Genomic DNA, 11831 nt, shown 5'->3' on the forward strand with positions numbered 1-11831 from the left:
CTCAGAATCTGATAAGCATGAGTTGAGGGTAACAAGTTGGCTGGAAAAACCTGTTGTCCGTTCGGCTGTACCGTTTTCAGCAACTTCGTATTCTAGCTTAAAGCACAACAAATGTTCTCACTCTCTAGTAAAGGATGAGGAGAATTTCATAATAAAGTTTCCTTACAAAAAGAATCCAAAAAGTTTCTCTTTATAAACATCAAGCTGCCTGAGCTTCGCTCTTTTTTTTTTTTTCCTGCCACAGCCCCTCCCTATTAGAATTTACACACCATCCATTGTCAGGGACGCAAACTGTTCTACAGTTTGTTAATGTCCAAGAAAGGCCATCACCTCTGAATCATTTTTTCCCCAAACATAAATCCCTGGGCCAACAAAGAAAAGTGGTATTTTTCCATCTCCATAATTCCTGTTATTTTAAGTCTATCCTCTAACCAAAGTGGCTTTGTGTTTCTTTTTCCTTGATAACTCACAGGTTCAAATGTAAAAATTTATTATTACAAGGAACAATTATGAGGTTCAAAGCATACTGTGTGCATTCCATGCTCAGCTTCTGGGACTGATATACGGAATGAAATACTTGTGGTTGTCTATTCGCATGAAGTGGATGGGTTCCAACCACTGGTGGTGAGAGGCTTAATGAATGTCTGCCTTCATCAGACCCAACAGGGACCGAGCATCATGGGAGGTTGCCCAAGTGCCATATTGGAGGCATCTCAAAAACAAACTTTTGACCATTCACTTATTCATTCCAGTTCCTCTTCAATGTCAACAATGGCAACCACGAAAAGGGGGGAAATGGCTGTGCTGATTTTCTGAGTTTGAACATTGTTCTAGATTTTAAGATTTCAAGATCTCTTTCCCTAAAGCACTCAACTAGAAAAACCACTGACCTTTTTAAAATACTTTTCATTTTTACTTCTTCAGTTCAGCATGTTTAGTATTTTGATAACCCCCTACTCACAATCTTTCTTATTTAATGAGATAGTACATTTACATAGCAAAGCGAAAAACAAAAACAGGACACCCTTAAGTACTGTTGACTTTCCCCTCACCGTTCCTGTTTACTTTTCTGTAAGATCAGGGCATAATAGGTCTCCTTTTTTATGCTTCCATAGCACATATAGAGTTTTATTATAGAAAAAAAGGGTTGCATTTTAGCTACATGTGTACATGTTTGCCTCTCTTGGAACACTGAGAGCTTTCTGAGGACAAGAATGCATCCTGTCGATTTCCATTAGCCTAATGCCTAACACAGTGTCTGATTACCAGGTATCACCAACAATATATCAATAATACACTCATGTAAATAAATGACCTCTGATCTGTGGTGTTTTGAACGCCTCGAAATTTCAAAATCATTTGCATATCAATATTATGCTGTCAACAGTGCTCTCACTGCCAAACACCCCACAGCTATCGATAACAGTTCACAGGGCAAAGTGCAGCTTTTGGTGCACAATATACTCAGTTCCGTAAGCTCTGGCGTGACCCAGACTGCACCGGTGCACCAAAACCATTACCTTTTCCCATTGGAAACACACAACAAAAGTACATTTCCTCCAAGGGGGAAGGGGGTGGGAAGGGGGAAACTGGGAGTTCGAGATTTGCAGATACTAACTAACATCTATAAAATAAATAAACAACAAGTTCATACTGTATAGCATAGGCAACTATATTCAATATCTTGTGGTAACTTATGGTGCAAAAGAGTATGAAAACGAATACATGCATGTTCACGTATGACTGAAGCACTGTGCTGTTCACCAGACACGGACACAACACTGTAAGCTGACTATACTTCAGTAATATATATATGTATACAAAAAATAAAAATAAAATAAAAAAATACATTTCCTATCACCCTTTGCAATTAAATGTAGCCATATGACTTAATTCTGGCCAGTAGAATGCGGGCAAAAATTATATTCACTTCCGGCTCAGTTCATAACAAAATCCGTGTTCTCTTTTCCCATCCGTTTCTGAAAGAAAAAGGAACTGAGAGCCTATAATAAGGTAGAACTACAAGATGGAAGGAACTTGAGTCCATGAGCGACCAGATACGAAGCTGAACTTAGAATCAGCCACTATGGACCATGATATGAGCTAGAAATAGATCAACTGAGTGCTAAAGCTCTGAGACTGCAGGGTTTGCTTGCTATAGTAGCTAATATCACCTTAACTAATTTGGAAATTGGTGTTTGGAAGCTGGGTGCTAACATAGCACAAACCTAAAATGTGTGGTATTGGCTGATCAGTTGGCAAGAAGTAGAGAAACCAATTGATTAGGTTGGAAAGATGAAGGTCTGGTTCATGATATTTCATGGCAAAATACATAGTAGAACTATTGATTTCAGTACATAGAAAGGCAGAACAGACCTCATGCAACTGTTAAGCCTCTAGTTCTTGTATAAAAGGTTGATAAGAATGAGAGCAACATTGTCTATTTGCTACTATTTGCTGTTATCTCTTAGCAATCTATAACAAGAAAGAGATAAGCAAAGAAAAAAAAAAACCAAAAACAGAAACAAAAACCCAGCTTGTTTTGAGGCAGAAATCAAGGTAGATAGAGTATCCAGAGATCCATAACTTTTAGGATTGGAAAAATCTGCCTTTGCACCCCAGGTATTAGAGATAAATTGAAAAAGACTCTGAATGGCAAAAGTGCAGTAAGATTCTTAGCAGAAAACAAAACAAAAACACATAACCATAAGATAAAGATCAGATTAAGGTTATGGTCTTCAAACATATACCGCCTGATGGCTTTGAGGGGGCTGAGATTGGCTTGGAGGGAAGTGGATAAAGAAGCAAATCTTTTAAAATCAGACTTGAGAAATAGTGCTATGAAAAAACTTCAGGTCTAGACACTGGCACATGGAATTATCTAGAAACAAAAAGATTAAAAGCTGTGTTAATTTTGGATAAAAATTGTATCACTAAAGATACTTTGAGCCTGGACTGAAAAGACTGACTTCTTAAGCTTTAAGATTGGTGCTGGGTCCCCTAACTTCACCAGGGCCAAGTATTGACCCAACAGCCACTTTGTTAAGGTCACAGGGGATAGCGGACAACGAAGAACCTCCCAGAGGCCTGAGGTAGGAGCCATGGAGAACACTGGAGAGGAGAGGTTCTAGAGAGCACAACTCAAGACTCAATGAAGAACGTTCCCTACCCAAAGAGAGTAGGGTCCTTCAATAACATCTGTCAAGAAGAATTTCAAAATTGCTGTGGGCCAGTAACAACTATGTGTCTCTTATTCTTTTCCTTGTCCTAACAAGAGTTTGAAATATGGTTTTTCTGTCTGTATATCACCATTGGATATTGAGCTTGTGTGTGTGTGTGTGTGTGTGTGTGTGTGTGTGTGTGTGTGTGTGTGTGTGTGTGTGTATGTGTGTAAGTAGATACAGTTCTTAGGTTCAAGGAACCTTCTTCAGTCCTGATCTGGAGGCCTGAACAGCACCGAAGGATCTGGAATTTGAACTTAAAGCAATGACTGGTGGCAACCTTGGGTTTTCTACCTTCAGGAAGGACAGGTGTGTTTCACATGCAGAAGAAAGATGAAATGGATGACTGGTGACTAGGAGCAGACTGGGCAAATGCTGATGAGCTCTTCATCAAGAGCATTTCCTTTCTTTCCCAAGCACACAGATGGTCTACACTTCCCAACCTCCCTTGTTCTTGGTACTGCCAATGGAATATGGGTGGAAATAATTTTCACTATTTCCAGGCCTGACTCATAAAATGACACACACAAAAATCTCACTCCCCCCACATGGTAACTGAATGGAGAAGACCTTGAAGCCCTGTGGGAGGGTGGATCCAGAAGGTGGAAGGAGCCTGGGTCCCTGAATGGTCCCTTGGAAGACTGTCCCAGCAGAAACACCTGATGTGAGTAGGAAATGAACTTTTATTTAGTTAAGACTTTGAGATTAGCTGTGCTTTGTTTTGTTTGTTATAGCGTGTGTTAGGTAGAATGATGATACTTGCCAAAGATATCCTCTTCCTAATCCATGGAATCTGTGACTATAGTAAATCCAGGTTGCAGATGGGATTAAGGTTGCTTGTCAGCTGATTTTAGAAAGAGAGATGATCTTGGATTACATGGGTGGGCCTAATGCAATCTCAAGAGTTCTTAACAATAGAAGAAAGGGGGTGGAGAGGAAGTCAGAGTGAGGCCATGTTAGGACTTGACTCACTGTCGCTGGCTTTGAAGATGGAGGAAGGGGATACAACCAAGGGATGGAGGTGGCCCCCAGAATCTGAAAAAGACAAGAGAATGAATTCTCCTCTGGAGCCTCTAGAAGGGAATGCAGCCTGGCCAACATCCTGATGTTACCCCAGTGAAACCCATTTCAGACTTCCATCCTACAGACCATTAGATAATACACTTGTGTTATTTAATCCACTAAGCTTGTGGCAGCAGCAATAGAAAACTAACATGTTCATTAACATTTTGTTGTTAAGTTTAAATTAAATGGCATTTAAGACATTCTGGATGTATTTCCTCTTCTTGCTCAATCAAAACCTACTCTCAGACTGTTCCTTCATACTATGTATAAGAGCCTAAATAGTATAAAATGGATACCTCCCAGAAAGACTTGAACTTTAGAGGTGAATAAAGCAGCTCAGTTAATGTATAAATCTCTACCAGTTGGAAATTCTTTCTGATCTAGAGGGTAGGAGAATTATTTTGGCCAGTAGAATGACCACATATAGTTATCTTGGTTTACCTTTCAATGTTGAAGAACCTTCCTGTTTTCTGATTTTCAGGTGACCATGTGTTAAAGACCAAAGAACCTACCAAAATGGGGAAGTGAGCTCGAGGATATTTACGTTACACCAGAGACTAGTTATCTGACTCAAAAAAATTGCTGCTCTAGCTTGATTTTCTTTCTCCAAAATGAAAGGAATTCGATTTAGACTAACTTTTCATATCCCTCTTTGTTCTAAGCTGCTATAAACCAAATGTCTATATTTCCCTAATGGTTTTTAAGAAAATTAGCTCATTAGCAAATACAATTTTTTGCATGTTTGAATTTTTCCTGCTGTAGTTGTTCCTATGGCTAATCTGCAACTAAGAAGATGTGGAAAAAGTATGTTATGTCAGAATAACCAGTTTGGTATTAAAATGCTTTCTTTAATTAATTGTTGAGTTGTTTGGAGAAGTGGGATAACTTTATTTTTTGACTCAGGGAGAAACTGTCCAGAGGACCTAAAATATTTGAAGTTTCATCAGCAGACATCAGATTTAGTTGGAATCACACATGTGGCGGCAACAGTCAAGAAGGATGGGGAGAGGGTAAGGGCTCTGAAAAGGAAGTGGAGCACAAAATCTCCATTGCCAGAGAGATGAGAACAGGCTCTTCTCAGTCGACTGTTGTGAAATTCTGAATAGGAATTCTGTTTCACAGCTGTTAAAAGAGAACAGAAATACAACTGTGACCAGTGATGGAGAAGCAGCTGTTCATCCTCCGTGTCAACTATATGGGAGGAATTGGCTCGGCAGTACAGCAGAAGGGGCTTAACTGAAATTAAAATTGCCAAAGGAGGGAAGCAATTAGACAGTGGAATCGAAAACTATCAGAGATCACGGAATCTACTTTTCTGAGAGTTGAAAAATGGTTAAAATTTTTTCTGCCTGCTATGCTGTCTGAAGGCAGGAGGGTGTCCCAGGTAATCTCGTACAGACTCTCGTGGGAACATTCTGTGCCAGTCTCATTTTTTGTACGTTTTTTCCTCCAGATAGCTATACCCACATATGTAGTGTGTATATAACTGATACTTAAAAAAAAAAAAAAACAACACCAAAACCTTCCCTTTACAGGTAACTCTTTCCCATTCTGCTGTGGACTAATGCGAACCGAAAACTAGAGGGAAGTCAAAGTGGATCCTAAAAGTTCTGCCCAAGGTGGAATCTCTCCGTGAAAGACAAAAACTCAAAACATGCAACTTTTCGAATCACGTTTACAAAGGCTTCTCCTTTATCATAATTCCTGGTTAAAATCTACCTACCAAGAATACTATTAGATAGTTCTTTAGCACTCCTCAGTATACCTGAACTCCAGGTTGCGACCTGTAAGGGAATTTCCACCAAGGGCCATGAGCCAGCAGTCTGTCTCCTGTGAGGAGCTGGGCTTCGGAAGAGTCAGGCGCTGATGGGAAGTCCGCCGCCTCTGCTCGGCTGGCAGCCACTTGAGCCACGTGTGACCTGCTTGCTTGCTTTCTGTCAAAGGAAAGCATTTTCATTCTGCCCCAATTCGAAAACCAAACCCCAAATTCACAGGTTAAAGAAAACAGTCCTCTAAACCGGTGGGACAGACATGTTAATACACTGGAAACAGGCTATATAAATTCAGACGAGTTAAACCGCATGCCCTTTTGTCACTGACCAAATTGTTAAACTGATGTCTTGGCAGTAGACTTCTATTTCTCTGAAGATTCCCTGGATCCAAACCTCTGCAGTATTAAAGCAAACAGAGTAAATATTTTCCTTGCAGTTTACATCCCAGATCTAAATATTTCCAAGCACGTCAAACTCACTTTTCTCTACCACTCCCTGTAGGGTCCACGTAGACTTTGGCTGCCAGAGAACCCGGCTGAACTCGCCTTGGGAGGGGCTGTCCCTGAAGACTGGGAGAGCTCAGAGCAGCAGGCCAGAAGCGGTGTCTTGCAGCTGAGCCGCTGTGCTTGGCAGAGGCAGCGTGTGCAGCAGCAGGTGTGCAATCTGCTGATTTCTCCAGACAGGGAGGCAGGGATGCTCTGCCCCTGCTATTTGCTCCCTCAGCTTAAAAGGCTGCGATTTCCCTGTTACCTGTTTGCAGAGAAGCACCAAGCACCTGCCCCCGGGAAACCTGCACTTCCTTTCGCTAGCTTTTACCGTCCAAGTCGTTCTTCCAGCATCCTGTCTTGTGCTGTCTAAAGCTAGTTCCACCTGGAAAACAGGGTGATTCCTCTGAAAAACCCAGCACAGCGTATTGGCAGCCTATTCCTTTCTCTCTACCTCCCCTGTTTCGTATTATTGTGTGTTCGGTCCCAAACAGGGTTGAAGTACTCTTAGAAAAAGACAGCAAAGAATCACAATTGAGCATACATGCCATTTCAGTCAGTATTTCTTGAGACCGTGGGGCATCTTGGGGACTTATTCTGAAAGTGTCCCAACCTAGGGGCAAAGGCAGTGCTCTACTTTTTATAAAAATGGTTTCTTTTTGCAGGTGTGGACAGCAAGTTCTCAAACTGTCATGACAAATGCAGTCTAACTGAACTCAGACAGGAAAATAACGAATGTAACTGTGGGCACTGACACCCTTGTCTTTGGGCTCAGAGAGGTACTCCGAAGTAGAGGGTGCAGGTAACTCCTGCCTTTGAAGACCGCACCTCCATTTATCCTGCATTTCCCAGTGCGAGCGGACACTGGGCTGCACCGCCCAGAACCCCCTTCACTGTAGCATCGCTGCTGCCCTTCAGGGGCTGAGAGTCCTGTCGCCTGACAGTCATTAGCTATCAGCCCCTTCAAGTGTTGCCTCAGTGGCCAATAGCTGCCTCATTCACAGTCACATTCCCTCCCCAGGTGGCCTGCTCCAGCAACTGACTGGTGAAGAAGGAAGGTCCTGTCCACATCAACCCAACTTGAGAGAACTCCGAAGGGTCATTCTAGCTCCGGAGCTCCCTGGGGGGCCCCCCGGGCTGTTGCTGGGCCCCTACTGCAGCTGTCTCCCTCCCTGTAGTCGGCCTCCTCCTTCTCCCTCCACAGGTGTTGCTCCCAAGGGTACACCTTAGGAAACATCCTGACCTCTACTGCCCATGTCAGTATCTGCTTCCCAGGGAAGCCTGCCTTGGCCAACAGGCTCAGACTTGGCCCGTTTAAGGGGAATCATTTCCGTGTTTGAGTCAAGAGGTCAGTCAACCAGGTGTTTGATAAATGGGTCCAATAGATTAACCAGTATCTGTGGGAACATCAAAAAGGAATAGTAGCCACACCTTTCTCAGCAAGCATTTCTAGTCTAGTAGGGGAGAAGGCATAAACACATGGAACGATAACCCGTCATATTACAGAATAACATAACTGTCAGAGGATTACATGATGTTGGGTTTTATCAGAAGGGAAGATTGGTTTTTGGACAGAAGAGTTGCTGGCTGTCTGGGGATCATCAGGGTTAGGGTAACCTACCATCCCCTGCAGGCTATTCTTCCGTGAAAGTTAATTTCTCAGTATCTAAAGAATCCTCACCTTGCAAAGGAGCTTGATTCCAGATGGCCCTTCTGCTTCTTCCTGCCTTGTAATGAAGCCACCAGACGGCACACAAGAGCAACAGGTGAAAAGCATATTCCCATAAATACTGCTGCTGTGAGATTTGCCCTACTTGGTCCCCTTCTTTCTGTTTGCTTAGGTTCCCAGAGCTTCTCAGCTTTTCCCGTCCAAGCTTCAAGGCACTGGCGTCCGTCAAAGTTACCCTGCCCTTCTTCTCACTGAGCCGGTTTGCCGGCTCAGTCCTGCCAATTCAAATCGCCAAAGATAGGTCTTGCTCTTGTCCTGATTCGTCTTATTTTTGCAGAGATCTCCTCAGTTGACCTTGCTTTTCCTGGCATTCTTACTGTCTCCACTCCTACTTCTAAACTCTCACCTCCACGTGGCTCCTCTAGATTTTATCACCCTCTGTGAACTCTCAGCTTCTCTCTAGAACTTAACGGGATTTGCTCTATCTTTATACAAAATCGCAGTCCAAGAGGAAGGTGAAGGGCACAGTTATCTATTAATTGTGACCTTGGGCAAATCATTTAACACTGCTCATCTTTCAGTAGTCTTATTTATAACATGAGGATAACAATTTCTACTTCCCATAGATGAGAATGATAATGATTAACTGGCATGGAAGCGAGAGTCTCCTGGGAAGAAGTCAAAACAAAACACAAACACAAAATCCTCGCACAATCATTACAATTCATCAAATGTTTATCACATGCCAGGCATCATGCAACGCTTAATCATTATCTATAAACTTCCCGTAGAAATTCCAAGGAACTAAGTGACAAGAGGTTGTACCAGTTGGTACTAAAAACATTAATCTAGCTTTTGCTGCTCTGGAATCACTTCCTCTCCATTCTTGCTCATGACCATCCCTCCTTTCCGTCTGTTCTTGTTCATTCTTACTCCCACCTCATCCTGGGTGAAGCTCATTTAAAATGCCCAATCTGTTTCCCTAACTCTAATCAAATCTCTCTGCACAATTCCCCTGCCCTGTCAGGCTTGGAGCCAGGCAAGGAAAAGCTCCTTGTGGCAATGTCTTAGCTGCTAGGGTGGGGATCTCATTATTTGTAGTAGAGTTAACAAGATCAGATATGGAAAGCTGGAGCAAAACTGCTGTCAAAGCCGGCATAAATAACAGGACTGCTAATCCGAAGAGGACATCAAATTTTGAACATGGTCTTAGATACTAAATCAAAATAAGTACGAAAACAAGAACTAATGAACAAATAGTATCTAAACAGATACGAAAAAAATAAAGTCTAACTATTTTTAAATGGTGGTGGATACATGACTTTAAAAAGTTATTTTTTTTCAATTGAGATGCAATTAACACACAAAATTCATCATTTCAAAATGTACAACTCAGCGGGTTTTAGTGTATTGACAAAGTTGCACAACCGTCATCACTCTAATTACAGAGCAGTTCCTCACCACAAAAGGAAATTTCATATTCATTAACAGTCACTTCCATTTCCCCCTCCCTCAGTTCCTGGCAACCACAAATCTCCTTTTTGTCTTGATGGTTTTAAGCCTGTTCTAGACAATGTGCTTCAGCCTCTGGCTGGCACTGTTCTGATGGATATATTTAAAGAGTCTGAAATGTACTACGTAGCTTCTTGTAAATTGCCACCCATTGTGACACGTGACTTGGCTCTTCCCTTCCATCAAGATTTTAATGTCCTCACTCTTCCTTTTCTCTTTCCCTCAGATTACTGTCTGCATAGTAGAGTCCAAAATCCTTCCTCTGGGTTTAAGATCCTTCAGCATAAATTCCATTTCCCCCGCCCCCCAATTTTGCACTTCCTTACCTCCTCATTTGTGTTCCTATGTACTTGTTCATAAAAAACCCCAATCACGTATGGTCTTCATGACCAGATCCAATGACACCTCACCCCTCACGTTTCCCTAGATCAATCCAGGAAGTTACGACATCCAGCTGCGTACCCTCACCACTCCACAGCACTTACGACCATGATTCCCCAGTGTATGGAAGTTAGTTCTCCCTCTGGATTTTAAGTTGCCTAATTGATGGCATCATGTCTCTTGGTCACTCACAGTGCCTGGCACACCATAAGGACACAGTAAGTTCCTGGTGGACACATTGTATGAGTGAAAAGGAGACTGGGTGAAATGCCCAAAGTTACTCCAACCCGGATAACCATTACATAGAATTCTGGAATTAAAGACCAAATAATACCGCCTACAATGCTACGAATGCAGTCACTCAACTATATCTAAACTTCAAATACAATATAACACATGCTAGAGAGTTCTATAAATTGTTGGAGATATAAAGACATTTATGTGAATGGGAATCTTGTAACTCGAAAAGAATATTGGTTCTAAAGCAAATGAAGACCATTTGCCCAGTGAAGTTAGATTATTATTGAGATTTAGATGTTGATTGATCTCTGGTATGAAGAATTGGGATTCGATAATTTCTCCCTTCTTGGCAAAGCCATTATCTTTAACATGGCCATTCTTATCCCTTAGTGTGAAAATGGTAATAAATCACCATAGTGATTATTTCTGTACGTATGGGGAGAGTCACTTCTAACTTTCATCCTTCCCAACACAGCTCAATGGTTCGCCTGCCTTTCCAGCTAGTTTGCTTTGAAAGTGGGAAGTCCATTTAAACCGGCTTCATTTCCTTTGACATCCATCTCAAATTTTCATTAATTAATTCATTGTGCAAATGTTTTATGAAGGTCCTATCATATGTGAGGTATGGTATTATTCAAAAATTAACACACTAAAGTGAAGATAATTAAACATAAGTTTAAAAGATGCATGCACAAAAGAGGTTTTAGAAAAGCTATGAGTTCAGAGAATGGTAAGGTTAAAGGTGTTCTTTGGACATGCTTGTTTCCATCTGATTGGCTGTGTAAATATCATACCTGACCATTTCCCCCTTTTTCGTCTATATACAGGATGGTCAGAATCAACTTTTATGGACCATCCCTAGCCATATAATAGTCTGACCTACAGTACAAATTTGATGTGTCCATGGAACCTCTGAGTTTTTCTCACTTTGTCACTTCTATTTTCCCTTCATCTGCTCTTATTTTTTTGTTTTTACTTTTGTTTTGTTTTATGTATTTTTTTAAGCCATCTAAAAATATATTTTAAATGAAGTGGGACATAAGCGGTGATGCTAAAAATAATTCTGGGAAAGGCATAGTAAAGAGAACTGCAGAATTTCTTGCACCTGTTCACTCAGAGCAACAATTTTTTTAAGTGCCATCATGTCGTTTAGTTAAAAATTGCAAAGGATGTTAATTAGACAGGAGATATTTATATATATTTTACTCCAAGCATACTGATTCACACACCCTAATTTGAATTGCCTGGTGTGATCACAGGGTTTCATGTAAAGGCAAAGCAAAAATCACTAATTACAGGATTTGAAAACATTAGAATATGTGGTCTCTACTCACTTTACCACTCAAATCCTGATCTGAAGAGTTAAATTAATCTACATATGGGTAAAGGTAATCTCCATAAAAGGAAAAAGCAATCTACATAGAGTCAGTCTACATTCATGTCTCTTAAATCACTGAGTGAATCAATAAGCAAACTGTTCTCTGAG

The 11831-nt window shown here is 41.3% G+C and overlaps 1 long non-coding RNA gene across 1 annotated transcript; it reads right to left on the reverse strand.

The window, feature by feature from the left end:
* Positions 1-5113: 5113 nt before the first annotated feature.
* LOC135323247 (uncharacterized) lies at positions 5114-8688 on the reverse strand. The gene is made up of 3 exons (XR_010384567.1): positions 8225-8688; positions 6052-6220; positions 5114-5408 (listed from the first exon to the last, which is right to left on the reverse strand). It is a non-coding gene; the product is annotated as an uncharacterized LOC135323247 (long non-coding RNA).
* Between the last annotated feature and the right edge of the window lie 3143 nt (positions 8689-11831).

This window comes from Camelus dromedarius, chromosome 16 (assembly GCF_036321535.1).
Source record: "Camelus dromedarius isolate mCamDro1 chromosome 16, mCamDro1.pat, whole genome shotgun sequence".
NCBI classification, from domain to species: Eukaryota; Metazoa; Chordata; class Mammalia; order Artiodactyla; family Camelidae; genus Camelus; species Camelus dromedarius.